Source organism: Dromiciops gliroides, chromosome 1, assembly GCF_019393635.1.
Source record: "Dromiciops gliroides isolate mDroGli1 chromosome 1, mDroGli1.pri, whole genome shotgun sequence".
NCBI classification, from domain to species: Eukaryota; Metazoa; Chordata; class Mammalia; order Microbiotheria; family Microbiotheriidae; genus Dromiciops; species Dromiciops gliroides.
Genome location: NC_057861.1, coordinates 578,609,941 through 578,637,348, shown reverse-complemented (window position 1 = coordinate 578,637,348; position 27,408 = coordinate 578,609,941). Strand labels below are relative to the sequence as shown.

Below are 27,408 nucleotides of genomic sequence, written 5' to 3'. Positions count from 1 at the left end.
TTGAGAAGAAAAAAAGATTCTATTCCCTAGGAGTTGTTGTTGTTTGTCCTTCATTTTTTTTTCTTTTGTGGGGCAATGGGTGTTAAGTGACTTGCCCAGTATCACAAATCTAGTAAGTGTCAAGTGTCTGAGGCTGGATTTGAACTCAGGTACTCCTGACTCCAGGGCTGGTGCTTTATCCACTGCGCCACCTAGCCGCCCCTGTTCTTCATTCTTGAAGAAGCCCAGGACATCAGGAAGTGATGTCATAACTTGTACTGAATTGGATTTAAATGAGGCAGGGTTGTACAAAGTCACCAGCCTCACTCTGTCCCCCAGAGCTGTCTGGCTCCAGTGACAACATACATATTCGGATGACTGGAGATGGTCCTGGATGTTTAAGACAATTGGGGTTAAGTGACTTGCCCAGGGCCACACAGCTAGTAAGTGTCCGAGGTGAGATTTGAACTCAGATCCTCCTAACTCCAAGTCCAGTGCTCTATCCACTGTGCCACCAGCTGCCCCATTCCCTAGGAGTACCAGGAAAAATGGGCAGCCTAAGTACAACATGGCCCTCCATGAAATATAAAATATTAAAAGGACCAAAGAAAGTCTTCTAGCATGTTTCATGGGTCCTTTTTGGAGTATTTGTGGGAAGACATGGACAAGAGTCCCAAATGAGAAGCATGTCTTGATTGCAAGTTACAACTGTGAAGGGAGTACTTGTGTGGATGAGATCAATCAATCAATAAGCATTTATTTTGCACTTAGTGCACTTTGTGTCAAGCAGTGGGGATAAAAGTACAAAGAATAAAATCACAGATCCATTGAAATAAATCGGTCAGCATACAGAACAAACAATAGTAATCTATATGCCCATGTTTCTTCCATTTTAAATTTATGAAAAGAAACCCATGCCAGGAAACAGATTGCAACTAGAAGGGTCAAGAGAAAAGTTATACTTACTTAGATATATAAGATCTCCCCCAGTGTAGATCACAAGAATGTTAAATGAATTCTAATACTCTAACAAACTAATCTTTTTAAAATTAGCTAAGTAATAGCTCGACAATGTGCATCTCCATTGTCAAAAGTAACACCTCCAGATGTCAGTAACAAATAATAAATTCATTCTACTTAAGGGATTAAAATAAAGCAAATGCTGAAATAGCTTATCAAGAAAGAGAGTGTGACTTCTGGCAACAGTTCCCACATAATGGCATAACAGGTGACATACCTCTATGATTCAAAAAAATATTAACAATTGATATTAATAGTATTAACTGCATTGTTAAGGTTTCATCACTAGATTGGAGGAAAGTTCACCTTTTCCAATAGGTATGCCTATCTATAAATGTGAAGATTTTTCCTTTGCAATTGGGGGAAAAACTTATATCTCTGTATTTAAGGATTCTTTTTAGCAAATAGGCAAAAGAAAACTGCCCCCAAATAAATTAATTATGCTGCCAGCAGTTTTTACTGAGTCAGCTAATAAGACATTAAGTATTCATTAAGTGCTTACTATGTGTCAGGCAGTGTGCCAAATTCTGGGAATACAAAGAACTTTTTTTTTAAAGTTGACCTTCAAGGAGTTTTATATCTGTGATCTTATAAACTAATATCTATAGAGTATTCTACAGTTTGCAAGAACCTTTCCTCACAACAACCTATTTTAATATTCCTGAAGGGGTAGACCTATAGTTTGTACCCTATAGATTTCAGTGCCTTATGATAAAGTCCTCATTGTCCCAACCTATTTATTAGTAACCAGTCATCAGATATGTTGTTGAAGAGAATCTTTTTTCAAGTATTGGCTGGATTAAATGATTTCTGACATCTCTTTCAACCCTAGGATTCTGTGATTATAACTGGAAGCTTCTTGGGTGTAGTTACTAGAACTTCTCATCTTTGAATGTCATCTTTGAGCATCACTTTGCACACAATGGAATGAGATAGGATGGGATTGACTGGATTTCGTAGAGATGGAGTCAATGATTGCTCATTTCTGACACCTGAAAAAAGAGCTCTTGCACTATTCACATTAGAAAAAAGGCTAAAGGTATCCCCAAAGATATATGATACACTGACAAGTTCAAGCTAAGATGAAAATGACCAATATAAGAGCCTTTCTTGGGAGTAAGTTTTGCAATGGGGGATAAGGTAAAAAAACACATTTGCAGGGTGTATGATAGGGAGAGGTGGGAAGGGGTAACATATATAAGGAGGAAGTGGTAAAGAAAGGGAAGGATGAAATCAGTGGTGTGCTGTTAATGTTTAACAACCAGCTCTCCAGAAGAAGAAAAAAATGTATGTAGACACACTTTTGGATTTAATCATTATGTTTTTAACATTTTCTAGAGCCGAAGATACTCTCTATCTTTATTGATGATCATACTCACACTGAGCTATACTTATAGCTACACATAAGCCATACTTGTTTATCTAGTGAGGAATAGCTGATGAAATTTGGATAGTGAGTGGAAAAGAAGGCATTTAAGAGCTGGATGAAAGAGATGGGAGAAGGCACACTGGGGAAGCAATAGCTAATATGTCTGATGACAGATTTAGGATCCAAAAAGATTTTAATAGTCCAAGATAAAGGATCAAAATGAAATTAATGAGATTTAATAAGGACAAGTATAAAATCCTACACTTGTGTTCAAGAAAAAATAACTTTACATTACAATTATCGGATGGGAGGAGGCATGGGTACATCAAAGTTCATATAAAAATGATCTTTGGTACTCCAAAATATGCTCTAGCCAGACAAGGCAGGAGAGTGGAAAGGAGGAAAGGAGATAAGGAGACAGGTGGAACCAAGAAGAGGGAAGGCGATTGGTGCAAAGCCTGAGGGGGAGGTTTAACCCTCTGAGACCAGGTGCTCATGGGCGTTGTTCCTCAAGCTTCTGGAGCTGGCCAGGCTTCCAGTGCTAGTGTTGCCGCCACCGCCTCCTCTTCTTCCATCGGACAACTCCTTCCTGAGCTGCTTCTCCCATCTGAGGAGCAGGCCAGCCTTGGCACCCCAGGGGGAAGGTGCTCCCCTCAGCAGCGGGACACAGAAACTATGGCTGAGAATGGAGAGCCATGGGGAACCAGTGAGGCTAAACCATACCTGTGGAGTATACTCTTTGAAAGCGGCTTCCCCACTGTCTCCCTCGAAGACCGAATGGACATCTATGTTAACATGAAGAATGACTTCAAGGCCCAGCTGGCTCGATGTCAGGAAGCTTCTGGAGGGTGATGGAGGGGGTAGGCGACAGGGTGGCTGTACTGAGATTTACATTCATGGCTTGGGGCTGGCCATTAATAGAACCATCAACAATGCCCTGCAGTTACAAGCCAGCAGCTTTGGGGTCTTGCAAGTGGCTGCCAACACCTCCACTGTGGAGCTGGTAGATGAGCTGGAGCCTGAGACTAACAATCAATCAGGAGCCACTAACCTGAAATGAAATAACTCAATTCCCATTCGGGTCTTCCGTGTTACACCCAAGTAGTGGGACAGAGTTCAACTGCTTTCTCAGCCGGATCACCATATTTTCCTCTCGACATTTATGCTGGACCATGCTTCTCCTTTTCATTTTCCATACTCTGGGTTCTCAGGGATTTTGGCTCCCTCCCCACCTTTCAGGCTGTTAGAGAGAAATCCTGATGTGGGTTTTCCAGTTTTCTGCCACCAATCCTAGAGAAGACCCTTGGTTCAGACTCCTCTGTAATGCTTGGAATGACGTCACCTGCTGGAGACTTACTGTAGGAAAGCTCCACCATAAGGAGAAGGCACCTGAAGGCAAGATGTGGCTTTTCTTTGACCATCAGGAAGTGACATTTGCTTGTGGGAGGAAGAGGGGGAGAGGCTGGCTCTCTCACTCTCTTTCGTGAGAACTCTGGTGGAGAGCAGAGTTAAAGATGTGCTCTCCCTTTGATAGATGAATCTAGGCCTTTCTATCTCTCTCTTCACCAAATTCTTATTCTCCTTAATAAATACTTAAATGTCTAAACTTTTGCTAAAGCTTATAATTTATTGGCGACTACTCATTAGATATTTTAGACAGACTAGCTACAATTTTAGCCCCTAACACCTGAAATAAAAAAGACTCTGTGTGAGGGGGGGAAAAATGATCTTTGAATGTGTGAACACCTAGCTCAGTGTGAGTCAAAGTCACATGACAGCAAAAAAAAAGTAATGATCGTAAATGAAAGAAGTGACAACTATGGTCTCTTTTGCCCTACTCAAGTCCCTCTTGGATCATATTTTCTTTTTTAATATACATTTTTTCCTGGGGCCAGACTGGAATGTAATGCATATGTACCTGGTAGATCAGCCAAAACCTCTAGCTCTTTCTCAAACTTCTCTCTAACCATGCCAGTCACAAATTGTACTTGAGAGGGTGATTTTTTTGTACCCAAGTTTACATTTATTCCTATTGAATTTCATCTTATTAGAGACCATTAGATGGTGCACTGGATAGAGTACTGGACTTAGTATCAGGAAGACCTGTTCAAATCCAAATCCTGTCTCAGATATCATCTGGTTAACTTGGAAGGTCATTTAACTTTTGCTTTCTCAGTTTTCTTATCTACAAAATTGGAATAATAACATGATCTATTTGTGGTTTGTTTAAGCCTGTAGTGCTTTAAACTGTACTTACTATTAGATAAAAATAACTGAAAAACTTTGAAAGCCGTACAGCAGAAATTAGGCTTAGACTAAGACCTTACACCATATTCCAACACACTCTGAGTGAATACATGAGCTTAATGTTCAAAATTATACTATACAAAGAAGAAGAAGAAGAAGAAGAAGAAGAAGAAGAAGAAGAAAAAAGAAGAAGAAGAAGAAGAAGAAGAAGAAGAAGAAGAAGAAGAAGAAGAAGAAGAAGAAGAAGGTGGTGGTTGTGTTGGTGGTGGTGGTGGTAGTGATGAAGAAAAGCAAATCATATACCTCTCACAACTATGAGGTGGAGATATATTCCTAACCAAACAAGACATAGGAGCAATTATGAAAAATAAAACAGGTAACTTTGATTACATTAAACTAAAAAGCTTCTTCATAGACAAAATTAATGCAGGAAGGATAAGAAAGGAAACCTAGGAAAAAAACATTTGCATCAAATTTGCCTGATAAGATTTTGGTATTGTAACGATTGGAATAACGCCACCTGCTGGATACTTACTGTAGAAGAGTTCTGCCCATGAAGGGAAGGTCTTTGAGGGCAAGACCAGGAGTCTTTTCTTCAGGAGTCAGGAAGTGACGCGGACTAGTGGGAGGAGGAAGGAAGAGACTGGCGCTCAGTCTCGCGCTTTTTCCTGAGGACGCTGGTGGAGAGTGGAGCTAGAAATGCTCTCTCCTTTTAATAGATAGAAATCTAGGCCTTTCTCTCTCTCTTTACCAAATTCTTATTCTCCTTAATAAATGCTTAAAAGTCTAACTCTTGCTAAAGCTTATAATTTATTGGCGACCACTCATTAGATATTTTAGACAGACTAGCTAGAATTTTAGCCCTTAACAGATGGCTGACCACGAAGAGGAAAGCTAAACCTCAGTCTTCTGATCTTCTGGTTGGGTAAGGCATTTTCTCTACCCTCTCCCTTTAACTGCTAAGTACTGGTGTACTGGCTGCGTTTTCCCTTTAAATTTTTTCAAATGGACCTTTTAAACTCCCTTTAAATTTTTTCAAATGGACCTTTTAAACTCCCTAATTACCCTATTTTTGATTTTAGTCTGTTTAACCAGACAAATGGGAGATAAGATCATGTTAATGCTTTGTTTTTCTGGATTTTCTATTTTTCTTTTTATTTTTGTTAAAAGAGCCAGCAACTTACTCACACAAGGAAATATCTCCCCCTCTCCCAACCATGCTTTTTCAGAGAAACCTGAAGAGATTCCTGCAGCTTTTCCCAATTCTAACACTAATTGTTGCTCTAATTTTGCATGCCTGGAGGCAATGACCCACCCTCTAGAAGCTTTTAATCCCCTAGCACCTGGAGGCAAAGTGGGGGAAAAGGAATCCAGGCCTGAGTTCAAAATTAAGTCTGATTCAAATTGTGCTGGTCCCTCCCCTCCTCTCCAGACCCCACCCTCTACTCCTCCCATGGCTAAGCCCATTGCTTCCCCTGCCTGGGAAGTCCAGAGATCTAATGCTCATGCGCAACTTTCTCTAACTACATTTGCAGCTTCAGGCTCAGCCCTTCCCCAGCCTGGCTGTGCTTCTGAGACAACTTTAGAAAACCCTTTAAATTCCACATGTGCCTGTTTTGTTCATAATTTTGCTAACCTGCTTTTGTCTTTAATTAGTAATCTTATAAAGCATTTGTATGGTGAAAAGACTGACAGACAATATAAAGGGGTTAAAGAAGAAAAACTTAAGCTGAATAAGAATGACAACCATCAACATAGTTCAAGACTCTGCTTCTTTTGCCATGGAAGGGTATATATTTTAGAGAAATGTAGAAGTAAGCAGCAAGGTATTGATATGAGTGTTGGGGATTTTAGATATCGGAATCAAAAGTGTTCTGAATTCACTCAGAGTATTAATGTCAGTTCAGAGGTTACATAGGATTTCTATGCTATTACACCTACATTTTGAAATTAATGGTATGGGTTTATTTTCATAGAGATTTTCATGCTTTTGAGATTGTGTTTTATACTTAGTTTTTAAAACAAGGAGAATATTTGTAAAAGCTTTTTATAGTCATGTGATCAAGTTTATATTTTATAAGACTCTTATTAATATTAAATTCATATTCATTTAGATTTCCCTAGTTTGAATTTCATTGTCTTTTATTATTCCACGTGTATTTTCTTCTATTCATTCATCTATCTAATTTTGAAACATGGTTTTGATTTCATAATACAATGTTAATTCTAGGAGTATTGTGCTCCCATATTCTGAGTTGTTTGTTTTTGTTATTTTTTTTTCCTCAACTGATTATTTGATCAAACTCTTTAAAGCATTTCCCTGGCAAATTGGTTGCCATGGCAAGTATAAATTGATTCTAGAAGTATTATTTTTGATAAGCATATTCCCAAAAAAAAAAAAAAAGAGGGGAACATTTGTAAAAGTTTTCTTTTTTCAAAAAAAAAAAGTTCTTTGAGATTCTGTTGTGCTTTAACTTGTATTTAAGTATGTTCTGATTTTTCACAAAAGTAATTGTATACTAAGTAAAAAAAAGGGTATTATTTGAAATTGTTGCATAATTATATATTATATTTTGAGTCAAGATGTATTCACATTTTTTGCAATCATTTATTATCCTCAATTTTTAAATCCATATGAGACTTGGAATTATGGGAACTTATCATTTAAAACATTAATTGCCTTTATTCTGAGTTATCAGATGCCAGTTGGCCAAGATGCCATCCAATCACAAGAGGAATACATGCAAGAGCAGACACTGAACTGTCACATGAGGGGAGACATGCATGAAGTCAAGGTATGGCCGAGGGAACGGCTTTTGACTGATGTTGAGGTTGGATTCTCTTGGTTTAATATTTTATTCTCTTTTCCCCCACAATATTGTACAGATGGCTGGAAGTATTCATCTCACCCATCTCACTTCTACACCTGGCTTCTATGCTCCCTCCTATATGCCTGATGCCATGGACATCTCAATCCCATGCATCTGATTAAGTCTGACTCAGTTTCTTCCAATATGTTCGGTGGCATGGACATATATTCCATCCACCTATTTTAAGCCTGGCATACTGTATGGGCAGTACATATTGCTCAAGTGTGGGAATGCTCATATCCCATCATTTCTCTGTTCTTTTATGGTAACCCCCATAATTATCTCAGGTGTCATGATAAATAACAGTGTTGAATTTGGCCTTGACACCTGTTACCAATTATATTAGATTTTCTAATTTCTCATAATGGCATGAGGATAATTAGGCAGATGATGCAAAAAGTGATGAAACAAAGATAAAAATTATTTTTAAAAATTAATATCGCAGCAATTGTCTTCTCAAATACCCTCCATAAGGGGGGACTATAGTAATATTATAATTTTAAAGAATGGTTCAATTTTTGTTTTATTATATGTTTCATGTGTAACAACTAAGATTCTGAATTCCCTTAGACATGTTTTTGAGAACTTTCATTGTTTGATTTGATTATTGACAAAGCTATTTTAAAGTTGTGTTAAGCTCAATTTTGTAGGAAATTTTCCTGGCTGATTACCAGCATCCACATATCAACCCCTGAAAAGACTTCCATTCCACGACTACACCTAGAGGACATCTGAGAAAAGACTTTCAGAGACTTTAAATGAACAGTTTTGATTTGTTGTTTTTGTTGTTTTTTTCTCTTTCTGTTATAATATACACCATCTGTAACATGTATTCTCTGCAGAGGCCCTCCCTTTGCAAGACTAATGTCAAAGCGTCGGTTCATGAGGACAAAAAAAAAAATCGCCCCTCTGAACAAAACTTTCCTCTCTTCCTTTTCTATATTGTTGTTCACATATTATTAGTTAGCAATAGTTATTATATTCTTTTTACTGTTCCGTCAAGGAAACATTTTGTTTCTTGAGGAACAACAGGGGGGACTGTAACGATTGGAATAACGCCACCTGCTGGATACTTACTGTAGAAGAGTTCTGCCCATGAAGGGAAGGTCTTTGAGGGCAAGACCAGGAGTCTTTTCTTCAGGAGTCAGGAAGTGACGCGGACTAGTGGGAGGAGGAAGGAAGAGACTGGCGCTCAGTCTCGCGCTTTTTCCTGAGGACGCTGGTGGAGAGTGGAGCTAGAAATGCTCTCTCCTTTTAATAGATAGAAATCTAGGCCTTTCTCTCTCTCTTTACCAAATTCTTATTCTCCTTAATAAATGCTTAAAAGTCTAACTCTTGCTAAAGCTTATAATTTATTGGCGACCACTCATTAGATGTTTTAGACAGTTTAGCTAGAATTTTAACCCTTAACAGTATCAAAGATATATAAACAATTAACTTTTGTTTGGCTTTGAATATATATGTGTGTGTGTGTGTGTGTGTGTGTGTGTGTGTGAATATATACATATATGTATGTATATATACAGATACATACATAATTATAATTATAGATGTGTGTATAATGATAATATATCATATGTATCTAGATAGATTACATATGACATATCTAGGTATACATCTAATAGCCATTCCCCAATAGATAAACAGTCAAAGCATATGAACAAATAATTCTCAATGTAAGAATTGCAAAGTATTCACAACCACATTCCAACTCCAAATCACTAATGATAAGAAAAATACACATCAAAACAATTATGAGGTTTTACATTGCACTGTGACAATTGTCTATTGTCTAAGGTGACAAAAATTGCAATAGTCAATGTTGGAGGGGTTGTGGAAAGATAGGCATATTGATTCATGGATGATGGAACTATGAATTCTCAGATGAATCTCTGAGAAAGGAAGGGGGATGGATACTAAGGGAAGCCATAGTGATCTAAAAAACAAAAATTATCCAGAAAAATATTAAGAAAAACTGCCCTAAGAGTTTTGGGACACACACGTGTGTGTGTATGTGTGTGTGTGTGTGTGTGAGAGAGAGAGAGAGAGAGAGAGAGAAAGAGAGAGAGAGAAGTGCTTTTTCAACCTTAAAGTACCATATAAATACTCTGACTAGGCTTTGATAGACTTGTACTATGGGAAGCTTGTTTGCTGAGACTAACAGCATTGTGTTATGGGTATATATTTGCTATAGGATAGCAGGATACTTTCACTGCCTGGCTCACTATAGCAGTAAGTTTCACCTCCCTTCCCTGTAAAGTAGAATAAGAAATCTGGCATATGATAATTAATGTCTTTATAATAGGCTTTCAACATCAGAAGAAATCTTTGATTGCCTAAGGTAATATATGCTAAAGTTGAATTATCCCTCATTCCAGACTCAATCTCTTTTCTTTTTGCACATGGAGACAACACATGAATTTTCTAGCATGAAGCAGTGACTATGGGGGGTGGGGAGGTTTCAGGACAGCAACATTCCATTCCCAGCACAGTTGATGGTTGCCCATTGCCCAGACTTGATGGTGGTCTGATGTCACTGGATAAAGGAAAAGAAATCAGTCTTTGCCCAAATTGAAAAGGGATTCATTAATGAAAGCAGATGAATATATGCCCTCACATGATGCTGCCCACATCAGTTACCCTTCTCATGGCAAGCCCTGATGTGGTGTCTGTAATCATGAGCCAGCCACAGATGTGACTATTCATCTGTTTGCATAACTAAGGAGGGGAGCTTTGGCATACATGTGATGACAGATTTGCTCCCAGTGGGTGATCAATCAGCAACCACAATTTGTATGACCACCAGACCAATGTCTGCTTGAACATAATGGTTTTAGGGAAGCACAGGCATATTGTTGCACTTCTATGTCTTTGAGTCAGCTTACAGCCTCTAGCCTGGAGGCCAAGAATATGAATGCAATCCTTTCTCATGTTCAGCCAAGAACCATAGATTACAAGTGACAAAATGACTTACTGCTATAACATTTAGGTTATAGGCATGCAGAGCCAGTAGGACATACCTTAATGTTGACTGGGTGTAGATTAAATAGCACTTTTTGAAAAGTTGTAACATTAGGAGCTGGAGAATCATTACTCATGAGAATCTGAAAGTTTGAAGAAGTTATGCCCTTCTGTTCCTAGTCCCTTGCCCTTTTCTGATGATCTATTTTTAAGCAGCTATAGTGCCTGAACATCTGCAAAATCATGTTTGTGTGATGACAGGAGATGGTACAAAAAATGCTAGTCCTCTGCGGGACAATAACACAATGTGTCATTTTCCCTCTCTCCATGGGTTTCTTGATGTTTCTTTATGAAGAAATTGTCATGGAATTCCTCTCTTCTTTGTTTTCCTCATGTTTTTTTTTCCCTTGGCATTTTTATTCAATAGACTCTCCCTTCCCCATTTTCTTTCTTGTTCTTTTTCCACCTTCCATCTCTATGTCTCTCTCTCTCCATCTAACCCTTCTATCTTCTTTTTCATTCCATTTCATCCTTACTCCATTCCTTCCTTTTCTCTAATTTGCTCCTCTTCTTCTGTTTTTCCCTCTATTATGTTTCCTCTTCTCTTCCTTCTCTTTCCATCCCTTTCCTTGCAATTCTTCTTCTTCCTCCTCTTCTCTTCTTCTTCTACTTCTCCTCCTCCTCTTCTTCTCCTTCTCCTCGTCCCCCTCCTCGTCCTCATCTTCCTCTTCCTATTCTTCCTCTTCCTCTTCTTCTTCTTCTCCTCCTCCTCCTCCTTCTTCTTTCCTGCTCCTCCTCCAATTCTTTTCCTTTTCCTCCTCCCTTTCTCCCCCCCCATATTTCTCTGTCTCTCTCAGTCCCTGTCTCTCTGTCTCCATCTCTCTGTCTTTCTCTGTCTCTCTCTCTCTATGTGTCTTGCTCTCATGGGGGATTTAACTACAAGGTGGAACCATAAACAATTAATTAATTAATTTCAGTATTTAACATATATACTCAAAGGTATAGCATCTAAATACTTGAAGGAAAAACCAAACAAATTATAGGGAAAATAGACACCAAAGCTATAACAAGGAGTACTACAGTATAATCCCTTCAGAGCTAGACAAATACAACAAGAAAGAAATAAGAAAATATGGATCTGAATAGAAACAATAGATCCCTGGTGATTTATTGTATGACATTAAAAAGGACTCTACATATTTCTCAGTTGTGGATGGCACTTTACAAAAACTGGACTTATATTAGGCCATTAAAACCCCCCACAAACAAACGAAGAAAAGCAGAAATATCAGACACATCTTTTACTGATCATGATGCAGTAAAATAATATTAAATAAAAGGTCACCAAGTAAATTATTTAAATTGTCAAATTAATCTGAAAGAGTGAGTCAAACAATACTTCATAGGAGAAAAAATAGGTTATTTCATTAAAGATGAGAATAATGATGAAGTTTTAGAGAAACTTGGGGAGTTTTTACAAACTTAGTACAAAATAAAGAGAACCAAACAAACAATTTAGATAGTAATAACATTGTAAAGATAAACAACTTTGAAAAACATAATACCTTTGATCGATGCAATGACCAACTAAAATCCCATGATGAAACATGTTACATGAAAGAGAGGTAATGTACTCCTGGTACAGGTGTGTGTGCATATGTGTGTGTGTGTGTGTGAGTGTGTGTGTGTGTGTGTCTGTAACTTGGACAGTGCAGAAATTTGTTTTGTTTGACTGTATATATTTGTTACAAGTGTTTGCTTACAAAGGTTGTTTTCTGATGGGGAAATAAAATAAGTTTTTGTTCCTTGAAAAAAGAAAAAAGTATCAAGGGAAGGGGGATGGTTTTTAGTGGTGGGAGCATTTATTTACAAATATAGGCATAAGTTCAGAGTTTCAGTATTTGAACTGGACTGGAAAGAAAAAAAGAGAAGGAAAGATAGGGAAATGAATTATTTCAATAATTATGGAGGGAATTTGAGGAATAGAAGTCTATGCAAATAAATCTATGGAAGCACTAAGGGTCAGGACACAATAAGTAGTCTGGTTGGATTGAAAGAAGAAATTGACAAATTAGTTTAGAGAATATGAGGGGAGGGAGATGTGGAAGAGAAGACTGGAAAGATAGTATAAAGTTTTATTTTGAAGAGCCAGGCTGAAATAGTTGAACTTTATCTTATAAGGAATAGAGAATCATTGAAAACTTTTGATCAATGAAGTGGCATGACTGATTTGATTTAGAAGAACTGAGCTGGCAGTACTGTAGTGTGCCAAATTATAGTATTATAACTCTCCTTATAAAAATCATAGGAAATATGAAAATAAATATTTTAGCAAAACAATTAATATAATAATGGAGTCTGACTTCATGTCTGCAATGATCCAAAACCATAATCTCTCATGTTGCAAAGAAGTAAAGGAAGAATATTTTCTCATCTCTTCTTAATGGTCCAGTTCGTGCATTATAACTATTCAGGGTTTCATTGTATGTTTTAAAAGATAGATACATACACACATACATACATACATGTATATATACATACATATAAACATGCATAATACATATATGATGGAAAGATGGCTAGATGGATGGATATGATTTCCAAGATACATTCTAGCTATAAAAATTCTACATGCTACAATTCTAAAATAAGTAAACTATTAACTTTTTGAAGGGAAAAACAGTCTCGCTTTTGTATTTGTAGCCCCAGCACCTAAAATGTTGCCTGATACTTAATAATTCACATTTTGAGTGATTGAAATGTTGCATCCATTTAAAAGGAAACCATAGTACCACCATAATTTGGTCTAGTAAGAGTTGGAAAACTGTATTTCTTTTTTTTCAATTATAAATAATAAATGACTATTTATTTTTTCTGTCCCACCTGCCCCTACCCACTGAGGGGCAGGGGGAAGAAATATAGAACTCTTGTATCATATAAGTATAATCAAGAAAAACCAATTTCCACTTCATTTTGTATCAGTTCAAACAAGTCTTCCCAGGTCTTTCTTCTTTACTTCTTACAGCACAATAATCATTGGCATGCCGTAACTTTTCCAATCATTCACAAATTGATGATATATAATCCTGTTACCTCCATATTTAGGACATTGACACATTTGAAAGTATCCAGTAGAGGGTAACTAGGATGGGGAGTAGTCTAGAAAGCACATCATTCAAGAAAGCTGAAGGAATTGATGTTTGGTCTGAAGACAGGAAGACGCACAGAGAAAAATAATAACCATCCTTAAATACTTTTAGAACTGCCATGGAGAAGAGGGAGAATTTTTTTCTCTGTGTGATGGATACTTTTGGTTAGTTGTCATTTTTCATGCTTGAAGAGGAACAAAATGACACAGGGGGATAATTACTAATAATTAGAGAAATGCAAAGTAGAGCAATTCTGAAGTGCCATGTCATTCTAATCAAACTGGCAAAGTTGATCAAAAAAAGGAAAATGACTAATGTTGGAGGGCATGTGGGGCAATAAACATATTGATATACTTTTGGTAAAGCTATGAATTGGTCCAGACATTCTGGAAAGAAATTTCAAACTATAACTACAAAGTTTCTAAATGGTGCATACCCTTTAACCTATTGATGCCAATACCAGTGGTATACTGGTTAATGTTTAAAACCAGATTTCCAACTAAAAATAAAAATGTATACATGATACCCATTAAGGTTAACCTGAATTATTATCATTTTTCTCCATCACTTCCTTGGTTTTTTTGTTTTGTTTTGTTTTGTTTTAGGAAGGCAATTGGGGTTAAGTGACTTGCCCAGGGTCACACAGCTAGTAAGTGTTAAGTGTCTGAGACCGGATTTGAACTCAGGTACTCCTGAATCCAGGGCCAGTGCTCTATCCACTGTGCCATCTAGCTGCCCCCTCTCCATCACTTTCTTAAGTTCAGACAATGAACAAAACGCATCATACCTTAATTTTTAGCATTTGCCAATTTTTGATGTATAAGTACTCATACTGGAAAATTAATAGTTGACTCTCATTAGCTAACTCCAGCTCACCTCATACCCCAAAGAGATCAAATATAGAGAAAAATGTCCAATATGTGCAAAATCATTTATAGCAGCTTTTTTTGTATTGGCAAAAATAAGAGAAAATAACCATGACTGTCAAACAAGGGATCAGGCTGATTCATGAGGTCATGAGCTTCTTGTCACTGCAGTTATTCAAGCTGGGGGAATGATCATCTTTCAAGGATACTGGAGAAATAACTCCTTTATTGAATAGAAAATTAGACTTCATAACTGTAAGGTCACACCTTAAACTCAGTTTCTTTGACTAAAAAAAAGAATCATCCATTTTCACTCTTTTGTATAGAGCAAAATTCATTGCTAGAAAGGACCTGGAAACAGAGATTGAAATCCCTCCTCCATATGGTACAAACATGCACTCTTTGCATTGAGAAGTTTCATGGGCAGAACATAAATACCAGATTTTGGTATATAGTGAGTCTAGGGTGAGCATCTTGGGGAAAGTATATTTATTTGTGAATGTGTTGTATTCACCTAAAAGAATATAATCTTCTTGAGCAAGAATGGTTTTGCATCCTGAGCACCAAGAATAGAGTCTGTCACATATTTGGTGCTCATTGTGTTGAATTTAATAGGAATCTGTTTAAACCTCTTCATTTAACCAATGAGAACCCAAAGCCCAAAAAGGTCCATACGAACACAGGGAATAAATGTCAAGGCTTTGAATCCATTTCCTCTGATTCCAAATTTAACACTGCTTTCACTAAACCATGCTGCCAACCATATTTTTGATCTTCTGATGACAAAAGTACTGCCTCCTCTACCCTGCACCAATAAATGGAATTCGATTTGGTTTCTGATCTAGAGGAAAGTTCTGCTCAGGTCCTGCCAGAACAGTGGAAGAATGGTATCATCCATTTAACTGAACATTCTCTATTAAAAAATTCCTTCTAAGCTTTCCTCCCAAATAAATAAAGCAAAACCAAACTGTAGATTAGCCTTATGTGATACAAAGCATTCACTCTATCCAATGGGTGACTTCCATCAGCTAGGGATATTGTAGGCAAAAGGAACATTCATTAGTTGAAATGTAACTGATAGCTACTGCCTCATTAAGGAAGCCAGGCCAGCTGAGCTGTGGGTTTGCCAAGCAACAGCTGTGGACAATAAATGTAGGGACTTATATCAGACTCTATTTTTCTGAGAGTTAAAAGCAGTGTGACCTGCCCTTCATTGGCTGGTTTCTGTTATAAACAAAAAGACTATTTGTTTGTTGTTTGTCCTTCATTCTTGAAGAGGACCATGGCATCAGGTTGATGTCATGACTTGCAGTGAATTGGATTTTTTAACTAAGGGAGGGCTGTGCAAAGTCACCAGCCTCACTTTCTCCTCCACAGCCATCATGTTCCAGTGGTAAGACATAGGTCAGGAAAACAGAAAGGCTAGAGAGGTGATTGGCTTAGAAGGATGGAAAGCACTAAACTCTGAATATCCTTTGACCCACTACTAGGCTTATACCCCAAGGAGATAAAAGAAAGAGGAAAGGGACCCACACATACAAAAAGTATTTATAGCAGTTCTTTTTACAGTGGCAAAGAACTGGAAGCTAAGCGGGTGCTCATCAATTGAGGAATGGCTGAACAAATTATGGCATATACATACATATATGTATGTGTGTATGTATATAGGAATATTATTGTGCTATAAGAAATCATGAAAGGGATAGTTTCAGAAAACTCAGGAAGATATGCATGAACTGATACAGAATAAAGTGACCAGAACCAAAAGATGAATTGATATAATCAGTGTAAAAATAAGCAACTTTGAAAGCCATAAGAACTCTGATTAATGCAATGACCAATCATTATTCCAAAGGATTGGTGATGAATTATACTACCTAACTCTGAAAGAGAAGTTATAGAGTCAAGATGTAGCATGACATGGCATTTGGACATGGCCAACATGGGAATTTGTTTTGCTTGACTATGTCCATTTGTTACAATGGTTTGGTTTTTCTTTTTTCTTTTAAATTAGGGTGAGGGAAGGAGAGAAAATCAGTACTTCTTAATGGAAAAACAAAATGACATCAAATGTAGAAAAAATGAGGAATAGCAAGAAAACTAAGTTCAGACCTCTTTGTGCTAGGATAGTGCCAATTAGATGATTCTAATGCTCCTAGATGTCTTTCACTGCATCCTCAGGAGGTGTGTGTGTGTGTGTGTGTGTGTGTGTGTGTGTGTGTGTGTGTGTGTGTGTGTGTGTGTGTGAGTGAGCCTCAGTCATACTTTTCAGCTGCCCAAGACTTTGGGCACAGAGAATTTTGGTGAGTTTGAATGATGATGGTTGTACCACAAGGTCAGCACATTGTTAATGGTACCTTCTGAGTCTTTCCTTATTTTCCTGGATGTTCCTGTGTCAAAGGTCATGGGACCCTGGAAGGAAGAGTTGTTGGGACACTAACAATATACTTAGGTTAAGGGACTACCATGCAGGCAGATAACCCTGATCCATTTATGCCCTCTGTGAGCTCTCCTACCTAGTCTGATGGCTTATTTCTATGATATGTGTAACATGATCCACATTTGTTCCCAAGAACTAAATTTCTGACAAGATATAAATTTTCTGCTAGTTATGTTTAATCATTTCAGTGTAAATTATTCTCAGAAAAAAAGACCTCTAGTTTAAAAGTGGTTATGGTTTTGTCATATTATGCCCTCTTTCTTTCTCAGCCTCTTTCAATGTTCCTTTTCCCCTCTATCACAAAATATTCTCTCTCCTTCTACCCTCTCATTCTCTACATTATCATTAATTTGTGATTTTATCTTGATTTACTTCTTCTTGCTTTGCACCAAGCTCTCCTAAATTCTTTATCAGATAAAACAATCCTCAGTGCATGATAATTCATTTTTCCCTAAGAGTTGACATTGGAAATCATTGTTCATACATACTTTTGTGGAGTGGGGCTGCCAATGGAAGATTCCAGCAACCTGTCCCACTTCTATTTTCACTTGTTGCTTCTTAGCCTATTCCCAAGGCAAAGGAAATGACTAGCTCTGTGAGATTTACATTCTTAGAACTGCTCTTCCTTCAGGATAGCCTATTAGCCTTTCCAAGTTTCCCTAAAGCTTTCCACATTTAGCTGCAACACAATTGTCGAGCTCTATCATTGAAGAAGATTTACATAATCTCCAAAAACCTGAAGAGTATTCACTCAAGGCCTTAATTTCTTGCACTTCAAAATGAGAAAGTTAGATTACATGGTCTCTAAGCTCTAGATCCTATGATTCTATAAAGCAAGCTTGGCAAAGGGGTGCTGGAGTTGGGTGGGGGGAGAGGGATCTGAGTTGTCTATTCCATAGGAAGGCCAGAACACTTCCCAAGACCAATTAGAATCTATTCTTTAGGCTAATGGAATGTTTCCGTTATACTAAATTTGGCCACAATCCCAAAGGCCCAGCTGTAGATGATGCATTTTGATAGAATCACACTCATGGGGGGGGGGGCAATGAGGGTTAAGCAACTTGCCCAGGTTCACATGGCTAGTAAGTGTCAAGTGTCTGAGGGCAGATTTGAACTCAGGTTCTCATGAATCCAGAGCCAGTGCTTTATCCACCGTGCCACCTAGCTGCCCCCACATTCATTTTTAATCTGGGAGGAAACTTAGAGTCCAACCCCATTATGTTATAGTCTAGAGAGTTTAAGTGAATTGCTCAAAGTTACCTGGCTATTAAGTGACATCCAGGAATCAAATCCAGGTCTCTTGATTAATTCTAACATGTTTTCTCCACCTCCCACCCCCCTACACCCACCACGGGGGAAGTAAGATGGTGCAATGTGTGAGGCCCAAAATTAGATATACTGAGTGTTATTTGGGTGACTCGCCTTAATATTGGGGTCCCGGAAATATGAGGCACCTTTTTAGGTTTAATCTCCCCTCTGAACTATTCTTTTTAGATATTTCTCCCAGGCCAATAAGAAAGGAGCCTCTAAGCTTTAGTTCACAAAAGGAGCAGATTTTATTACTCAGGAATTGATTAAACAACAAAGGTGAAACTAATAAAAATCAAAGATAAGAAAATGGGAAAATAGAAATACAGATACAGTAGATAAAGCACCAGCCCTGGATTCAGGAGGACCTGAGTTCAAATCTAACTTCAGACACTTGACACTTACTAGCTGTGTGACCCTGTGAAAGTCACTTAACCCTCATTGCCCCACCAAAAACAAACAAAAAAAAAACAAACAAACAAGAATTAAGAGAAGTATAGGAAGACCTATGAATGGATGTAGAATGAAATAAGAACCAGGAAAACACTATATATAACGGCAGCAAATGTAAATGAAAAAACAATAAGAACAATGACAACAACAAAAAAAGAAACTCAATCCAAGCTTGGCTCTGGAGATAGGTTGTGAAAATGCACTTCTGTCCCTTCTTTGCAGAGGTGGGGGTCTATGAGTGTGGAATATTGTACATGCTGCTAAACTCTGCTAATATGTTGGTTGCTTTTACTTTGTTATTATTTAAAAGGGGTGGTTTTTGTTAAAAGTACAAGGGGTTGCTTTGGCTACAGAAGGGGGAATATATTTGAAAAGTATTGTAATACAAATGCGAAAATACCAGTTATATATGAATATATATGGAGAGAGGCATAGAGTTAAAATGAAGCCTCCAAGTAACTTGCCCACATTCCCAATGCTAACATGAGGCCAAACTAGAACATGAACCCTGACTCCCTGATTCCAGGACCCAAGCTCTTTTTCCTTTCAACATCCCATAGTTCCTCTTTGATCAAAGGTCCCAAACAGCATCACCAACCTGTATGCATCTTGTAGCTCGGCTTCCAGACACATGCCATTTCTATATATCATAAGGTTTAGGATTCTGCTCAAGCCTGCTCAAGTTTACCCTTGGTCCACTTGCAGATTTGGAGATAACGTACCACTGTCATGGAGCAGGTGCCTCATCATGACAAAGATATATGAAAGGAAGTAGAGTTTATCCTGTCAGTGACTATTCCCATGAATCATTCTGATGTGACATCTTGATCAGATGCATTGCTCTCTGTTAACAAGCTAATGGGAGCAAGCTTGTATGTCCCTCTTTGGTCAGGGCTGTTGGAACAAGTCTGTTAGCAAGCAGTGCAGGGTTTTACTTTTAATATCACTCCCCCCCCCAACCCCCACCATATACCCATGCTTGTTGAAAGGTTCTCATTCATTTGTAACACTGCCTTCATTGTTCCTACTTGGTGAAATTTGGCTTCTACTGGCCTCCAAGAGATTCCTTTCTTCCCCTATAGTGCTTTCTGTGGTCACCTGTAAATGGAGAAGCCAAACAATCTTTCCCCCCTTCTCTCTTTTCTCTTCCTGCCAGTCCCCCACACCCCCACCACACAAAGTAAATTGTTACAGGCATGAGAAACTTTCCTCTTTTTTTTAATTTTAAGACAAATAAATAAATAAATAAGTGTACTTCGTGACCACAGAACTGTGACTAATATTGGAATTTAGCAAGAAGTCAGCTCTGGTTTCATGAGACTGCACTGGGAGTTTGGGAACATTTTGCTACTAAAGCTCATGATGAATGACTTTAGGAAGAAAAGATTTGGTTTTTCTTATTCCTTCTTCTCTTTCTGCATTAGGGTTTTTTCCTTTTCTTTTTTTTCCTGACACTGATAATGAGGAGTTTCATTCAGGCATGTAGCAAACTGTTTCCTCTCCACTGACAAAGATAAGGTATCATCCTGTCAGCTCTGGCACCAAGAAGCTGCTGGACTCCTTCTGTAATCAGACTCACAGGGGGAGAGCAGAACAGGAGAAGGGCATAAATCATTTTACTTTTTTCTGAGTTGGACAGAACCAATCAAATGATCCTGTGGGGAGGGGGGTGTAGGCAGAACACATTTGGACTTACACCACCCAAGCAATTGATGACCATTGGATTTACTAAGAAAAGGGCCAATGGGTAAACCAGTCACAAGCATTGTCTGCACCCTTGTCCCAGGACTGGTCTTGAGTTCTGCAAATTGATGTATTGTTGTTATTATTGCTATAAAGTTAATTATAAAAGTGAACATTTCAATATAAAAAGAGAATAGGATTATATACAAAACTGTGAGCTTCGGTCATATACAGTTTTTTTCAAGTGTATATTAAATTTGCCATACCTGGTAATTATAAAAGAATTTTTAATAATGTGTGTGTGAGCCATAGGAGCAATTGGGTGGCATGGTAAGTAGAGCCCTGGACTTGGAATCAGGAAGACATGAATTTGAATCTTTCCTCAAATACTACCTATGTGACTCTGGGCAAATCCCTTAACCTTTCTCAGCCTCTTTCCTCATCTGTAAAATGAGATTAATAATAGCACATATTTCACAGGGTTGCTGTGAGGATCAGATGAGATGATGGCTATAAAAAGCTTTGTAAGCTTTAAAGCACTAAATAAATGCTAACTCTTATTATCTCATTCAAAGAGTTTTGGAACCTACCGACTTCCCTTGTCTACATTAAACTTGGTCCACCATCCTAAGCAGACAAGCTGTATGCCAAGAATTTCAGTCCTGCTGACAGCTCTCATTTCTCACTCCTTGGAAAGTCAGAGGAAAATTCATTTAGAAATTCTGGGGTGCTGAAGGTGTGGAGTGCCACATGTGAATGCTGCTGTCTGATTAGAAAACCCATTGACCTTCAGAGAGAAAGAAGCCGTTTGTCAAAACAAGATGAATAAAAGAAAGTGCAGAATCCTATTGGTTTAACCCTGAGAAACTCTTTTTTTTTTTATCTTGGTGAAATGCTAATCTTTCCAGAAGCAACATAATGACTCCCACAAAGCTACCAGGGTCAGTCTCTTGGATAGACTGTGTTCATACCTGGTATGATTTGAAGAGTTACCTACTAAAAATATGTCCCCCATTAATCTATCAGTAGCACCTGAAACTCTGCCATTAGAAATTAATTCCTTTGGGCTAAGAAATTATCCCTTTTTAATGAACAACCAGCAGGGTAGTGCAATAAAAAGACTGTTTGACTTGGTGTCAAAAGACCTAAATTCAAATCCTATTTCTACTATTTAGTAGGTTTGTGACCTTGGGAAATATACTTAACTGTCTCCCATCTGTAAAAGGAGAGATTTAGATTAGATAATCTCTAAGATTCATTCCTTCTCTGATTCTATGATTCTTGAGAAAGGTGATTCATTGTCTTGCTATTGTTCAACAATATATTATATGTATACCCTTTGACCTAGCCATACCACTACTAGGTCTGTATCCTAAAGAGATCAAAGTTAAAGGGAAAGGTCCTATGCGTACAAATGTGTGTGTATACAAGTATGTGTATATGTATGTGTGTGTGTATATATATGTGTGTGTGTGTGTGTGTGTGTGTATAATGTATGTATGTAGCTATAAATGCACATTAAAACAACTCTGACATCCCTTCACACCTATCATATTGGCTAATATGACAGAAAAAATTATTAATGTTGGAGGAAATATGAGAAAATTGGGACACTAATGCCTTGTTGGTGGAGTTGTGAACTGATCTAACCATTCTGGAGAATAATTTGGAACTATACCCACAGGACTATAAAACTGTGCATACCCTTTGATCCAGTAATACCATTACTTGGTCTATATTCCAAAGAGAATTAAAAAGGGGGAGAGGACCTATTTGTATGAAAATAGTTATAGCAGCTCTTTTTGTGGTGGCAAAGAATTGGAAATTGAGGTGATGTCTACCAATTGGGGAATGGCTGAACAAGTTATGGTATATTATTATAATGCAATACGTTTGTGCTATAAGAAATGATGAACAGGATACACTCAGAAAAACCTGGAGAGACTTTCAAGAATGGATGCAAAGTGAAGTGAGCAGAACCAGGAGAACAATTGTACACAGTAACAGCAATGTTACTGTGTACAGTATGATGATCAGCTGTGAATGACTTAGCTATTCTCAGCAATACAATGATCTAAGACAATTCCAATGGACTCATGATGAAAGATGCTATCCACCTCCAGAGAAAGACTTCATGGAGTCTGAATGCAGATTGAAGCATACTATTTTTCACTCTTTTTTGTGTTTTTTTTTTTAGTCTGTGGATTGTTTCAAAACCTGACTAATATGGAAATACATTTTACATGATTGTACATGTATAATCTATATCAAATGGTTTACCATCTCAAGGAGTGGGGAGGAGAAGGGGGGAAGGAGAGAATTTAGAACACAATTTTAAAAATCAATTAACAAATATCTATTAAATGTTTCTTATGTTCAGGTACTGTGCAATGAATTAGGGATGAAGATACAAAAATCAACATTTCCACCACTAAAGAAACATGCATAAAAATCATATTATACATAACCATATGAATTTGTATGTACATATATAAATATATTATATGTATAATACATATATGTATATATAAATACATAGTATATTTATGTATATAAATACATATATGTATATGCACATATATAAATACATATTATATGTATATGTGCATAAATAAATACATATTATATATATGGAACTGGAAGAGTTCTCCATAGGACTTCTCTACCATGCTTTACCATGTGCCTATATGCTTGTTGTCTTCTCCCAGTAGAATATAAGCTCTATGAAGGCAGGGACTCTTTCTGTTTGTATTTGTAGTCCCAGCTCTTAGCATAGAGAACACAATTTTTAAAATAAACATTCCAATTTAAGAGTTTGAGTTCCAAATTTTGAGTTCCAAATTCTGTCCCTCCCTCCATCCCCTCACCCCTCCCTGCATCAGCTTATGCAGATCTCTCCAGGTCTTTCTGATAGTACCCTGTTCATCATTTTTTATAGTAAACTACATTTATATAGTACTTTAAACAGGGATTTCCTTACAATAAAGCCATGAGGTTGATTATTGCAACAACAGTAATAGATAACATTTATATACCTTAAACTTGACAAAGAACTTTCTTCACAATAGCCCAGCAAAGTAAGTACATTTTGCCATGATCATCCTCAATCATCAATCATCATCCATCAATCCTCATCATCCTCAGTCAATCCTCATCATTGTCAATCAATCCTCATTTTCTTCATTCAATCCTCATCATTATCAGTCAGTCCTCCTCATCAGTCAATCCTCAACAAGCAATCCTCATCTTTCTTCAATCATCATCAATCCATCAATCTTACATTACTCTTGCCTCTGCTTCAAAATTTTTTCACAATTACTATTGTTAACCATTTCCCTCCATCTTATTCCCTTCCTAGGATATTTACTCTATTTTCTATCTTCTTTTACCCTTTATCTCCTCAAAAGTGTTTTGCTTTTGACTTCCCCCTCTCCTGCTCTGCCCACCCTTCTTTCATCCCTCCCTCCTTATCCCCTTCCCCTCCTACTTTCCTGCAGGGTTAGATAGATTACTCTACCCAACTGAGTGTGTATGTTATTCCCTCTTTGAGCCAATTCTGATGAGATTAGCGTCTTTGAGTTAATTCTGATGAGTGTAAGGCTCATTTACTGCTCCACTCCTTCCCCATCTCTCCCCCACTCCATAAGCCCTTCCCTGCTTCTTTTATGTGAGATTTCACCCCATTCTACCTCTCCTCTTTCCTCTCCCCATTAAATTTTACCCTAAAGATGTCATCATGGGGCAGCTAGATGACACAGTGGACAAGACTTCACTATACATTAGTTCATATGAGTCTTTCCAGGTTTTTCTTAAATCAATCTGCCTGTCAGTTCTTATAACACAATAATATTCTATTACAATCATATACCACAGCTTGTTTAGCCATTCCTCAATTGATGAACATTGCTTTGATTTCAATTCTTAGCCACCACAAAAAAGAGCTGCTATAAATATTTTTGTATAAATAGGTCTTTTTCTCTTTTGGGGGATATCTTTGGGATATAAACCTAGCAGTGGTATTGCTGGGTTAAAGGATATGCCATTTTATAGCCCTTTGGGCATAGTTCCAGATTGTTCTCCATAATGGTTTCATCAATTCACAACTCTACCAACAGTGGATTAACATCCCAGTTTTTGCATATCCCCTTCAACATCCAACATTTTCTTTTTTTGTTATATTAGCCACTCTGATAGGGAACACATGAAAAAATGAAAGTTTAAAATTGTATTTATATGTAATTGGGAAAAATCAAATATTATTCAAAATATTTATCGCAACTCTTTTTGTGGTGGCAAAGAACTGGGAATTGAGGGGATGCCCAACAACTGGGAACTGAATAGCTTAACAATTTATGATATATGATTGTGAAGGAATATTATTATGCTATGCATAATGATGAGCAGGAGGGTTTCAGAAAAGCCTGGGAAGATATATGAACTGATGTAAAGTGAAGTAAGGAGAACATTGGACATAGTGATATGGCTAATACAGAAATATGTCCTGTGTGATTTCACATGTACAATTGATATTGTATTTCTTGCCTTTTTAATGGGTGGGGGAGGAGTAAAAGGGAAAGAAAGAATTAGGAACTCAAAATTTTTTCAAGATAAGTGCTAAAAAATAAACAAAGAATTTATTATATATAAATAATTATTGTTTATAAGCAATTATATATATATATATAAACTATATATGTTTATGTATATATGTGTGTGGGTAGAAGATAGATAGATAGATAGATAGATAGATAGATAGATAGATAGATAGATAGATAGATAGATAGATAGATAGATAGAAAAACACAATGAATTCATTTTTTATCTTTTGCAAGCTGGTTAGATAATATTTAGTCCTTAAAAAGCAGAGAATAGATTGACAGACAGAAAAAATAGAGCCCTGTGAAAAATGGTATATGAAATATGGTGGCCTGGGGATCCACATGAGAGAACAGGGCTTTTAATGAAAAGAAAGGTAAAAGTACTGAAAGATAAATTCCCCCTACTTTTTAGAATGTAAACTCAGTGCAAATAGAAATTGTTTCATTCTTTGTACTTGTATCCCCAAGGACCCAGCAAAATGCCTGGCATATAATTGGTGCTTAATAGATACTTGTTGAGTAATTGATATTTAGGATCATAGGTTTTTGTTCTTTAAAAGACTTTTAAGATCTTCTAATCTAATACCCATGTTTTAAAGATAAGAAAATGAAATCCCAGAAAGAGGAAGTGACTTGTCTACTGTCACATAAATAGTAGAATTGAGATTTAAACCTAGGTGTTCTAATTCCAAATCCTCTCTTCTCCTACTATGTCAAATTTCCTCTAGCAGCTTGCCCTTCTCATGTGTTTTAATAGTTTATAATTGCAAGAACACTTAGACCAGAGGTTCTTAAACTGGGGTTTATAGATTTTTAAAATTGATTAAATTATTATGTTTCAATATAATTAAATACCTTTGTATATGATGTATTTTATTTTTATATATTTAAAAACATTATTCTGAGAAAAGGTTCATAGATTTCACCAGATTGGCACAGAGGCTAATGACACAAAAAAGGCTAAGAACCCCTGAATCAGAGATAGGCAATCATTTTACATATTAGGATGCTGAAACTCAAAGAAATTAAATGACATCCTGATAATATCATAGTCAGCAAAGTTCTAACTAAGAAGTGGAAATGACTGAATCTTTGCTTTATGTTATCATACTTAAAGGGCATAAAAATATGAAATAATTTTAAAAGATTTTGGGATTTTTAAAAATTTTGTTATATTTACATTTTGTCAGTACTTTCATTATTTCCCCAGTTCATAAAACAATGATAGTTAAACTAGGGAACTACCAGATGTTGTTTCTTTCCCCAACAATGCCCAACTGAGTAAATTCTTCCCCAGCAACATCCCCTAAGTGTTCTCTTTTTCCTCCCAGTTTGGAGTTAAATGTTAGAGCTGAACTTCAAATTACCATCTCCTTATTTTAAATTGAGTACTCTTACCACACTCTTGGAGTTGCCTAATAAAGATACTTCCTAATCATTTGGAACTTTCTCATGAAATTTTGGGTATAGAAACTCAAAGCAAATGAAAGTGATTGGAAGCTAACTAAATCTGTGAACAGGATTTCTTCCATAGGGTTTCTGAGTTGCAATAAAGTTTTCAAAAACCACAACAAAACTTTCTCCTCTTATTAGCTGATCTCTTCTAGGCTTTTTTTTTTTAGGTTTTGTTTTTCACCATCCAGCTCAACAATATTTTTTTTTTCAAAAAGCATTTTTATTTTGACATCTGAATAAGTGTTGACTCCTCAGGACACTGCCTTTGGCATCTTTTCCAACTTATTCATCAGCTTGTCACACTGTGCCTTTCTCAGAAACATAGATACCATCCAAAATTTTTCTCATATCCTTGGTTTTTTTACTGTAGTGGCCTGTTGGATCAGGGCAGCTGAGTTTGATACAAGTTTAATATCATTTCCTTCAAGAATTAACTCATCTTTTGGGGCTTGAGAAGCAGCAAAAGCCACACCTGGTCTCATGCGCACTTCTTTGGAGATATTTTTCACCCAAGAAATTTCTGATTTTGACAAGTTATTCTCTTGAATAAAAACATTGATGGGGAAGTGAGCATACATAGACAGTCCTCATCTTGTAACAAAACCCCAGAGTAACACCTTTGATCATGTTTTGTACTTGACTACAGATAGTTTGAACAGTTGCAAGTTCTTTTCCCTTTCCCCACCATTTGTCCACCCAGAGCCTTTTTTTCTTCTTTCCAAGGAGACTGAGCTCAACATTGATATGGTTGAAATCCCTATGGAGGATTCCTCTGGGCCCCTTCACAATAACTGTATGACCCTTAAGAGAGATGTCAGCATTTTCTGGGTTGTCGACAGTCTGGTTGCTTTGAATGGTCTTCATTCTGGTGGTGAAAGGGCCAAAGAAAGAGCATCTGGGTTCAACAATTTTTATGTTGTTTTCAATTTTTCAATTAACATTGATTTTCTCTCTGTAAAGATGGTGCTATGAAAGATTATAGCCAAACTTAGAGCCCCTCAGAAACACCC

At 37.1% G+C, this 27,408-nt stretch overlaps 2 pseudogenes; one reads left to right on the top strand and one right to left on the bottom strand.

Moving 5' to 3' along the window:
* The first annotated feature begins 2,965 nt into the window (after positions 1-2,965).
* On the top strand, positions 2,966-3,473 carry LOC122725477 (annotated as a pseudogene).
* Positions 3,474-26,680: 23,207 nt separating this feature from the next.
* On the bottom strand, positions 26,681-27,262 carry LOC122735820 (annotated as a pseudogene).
* Positions 27,263-27,408: the final 146 nt, after the last annotated feature.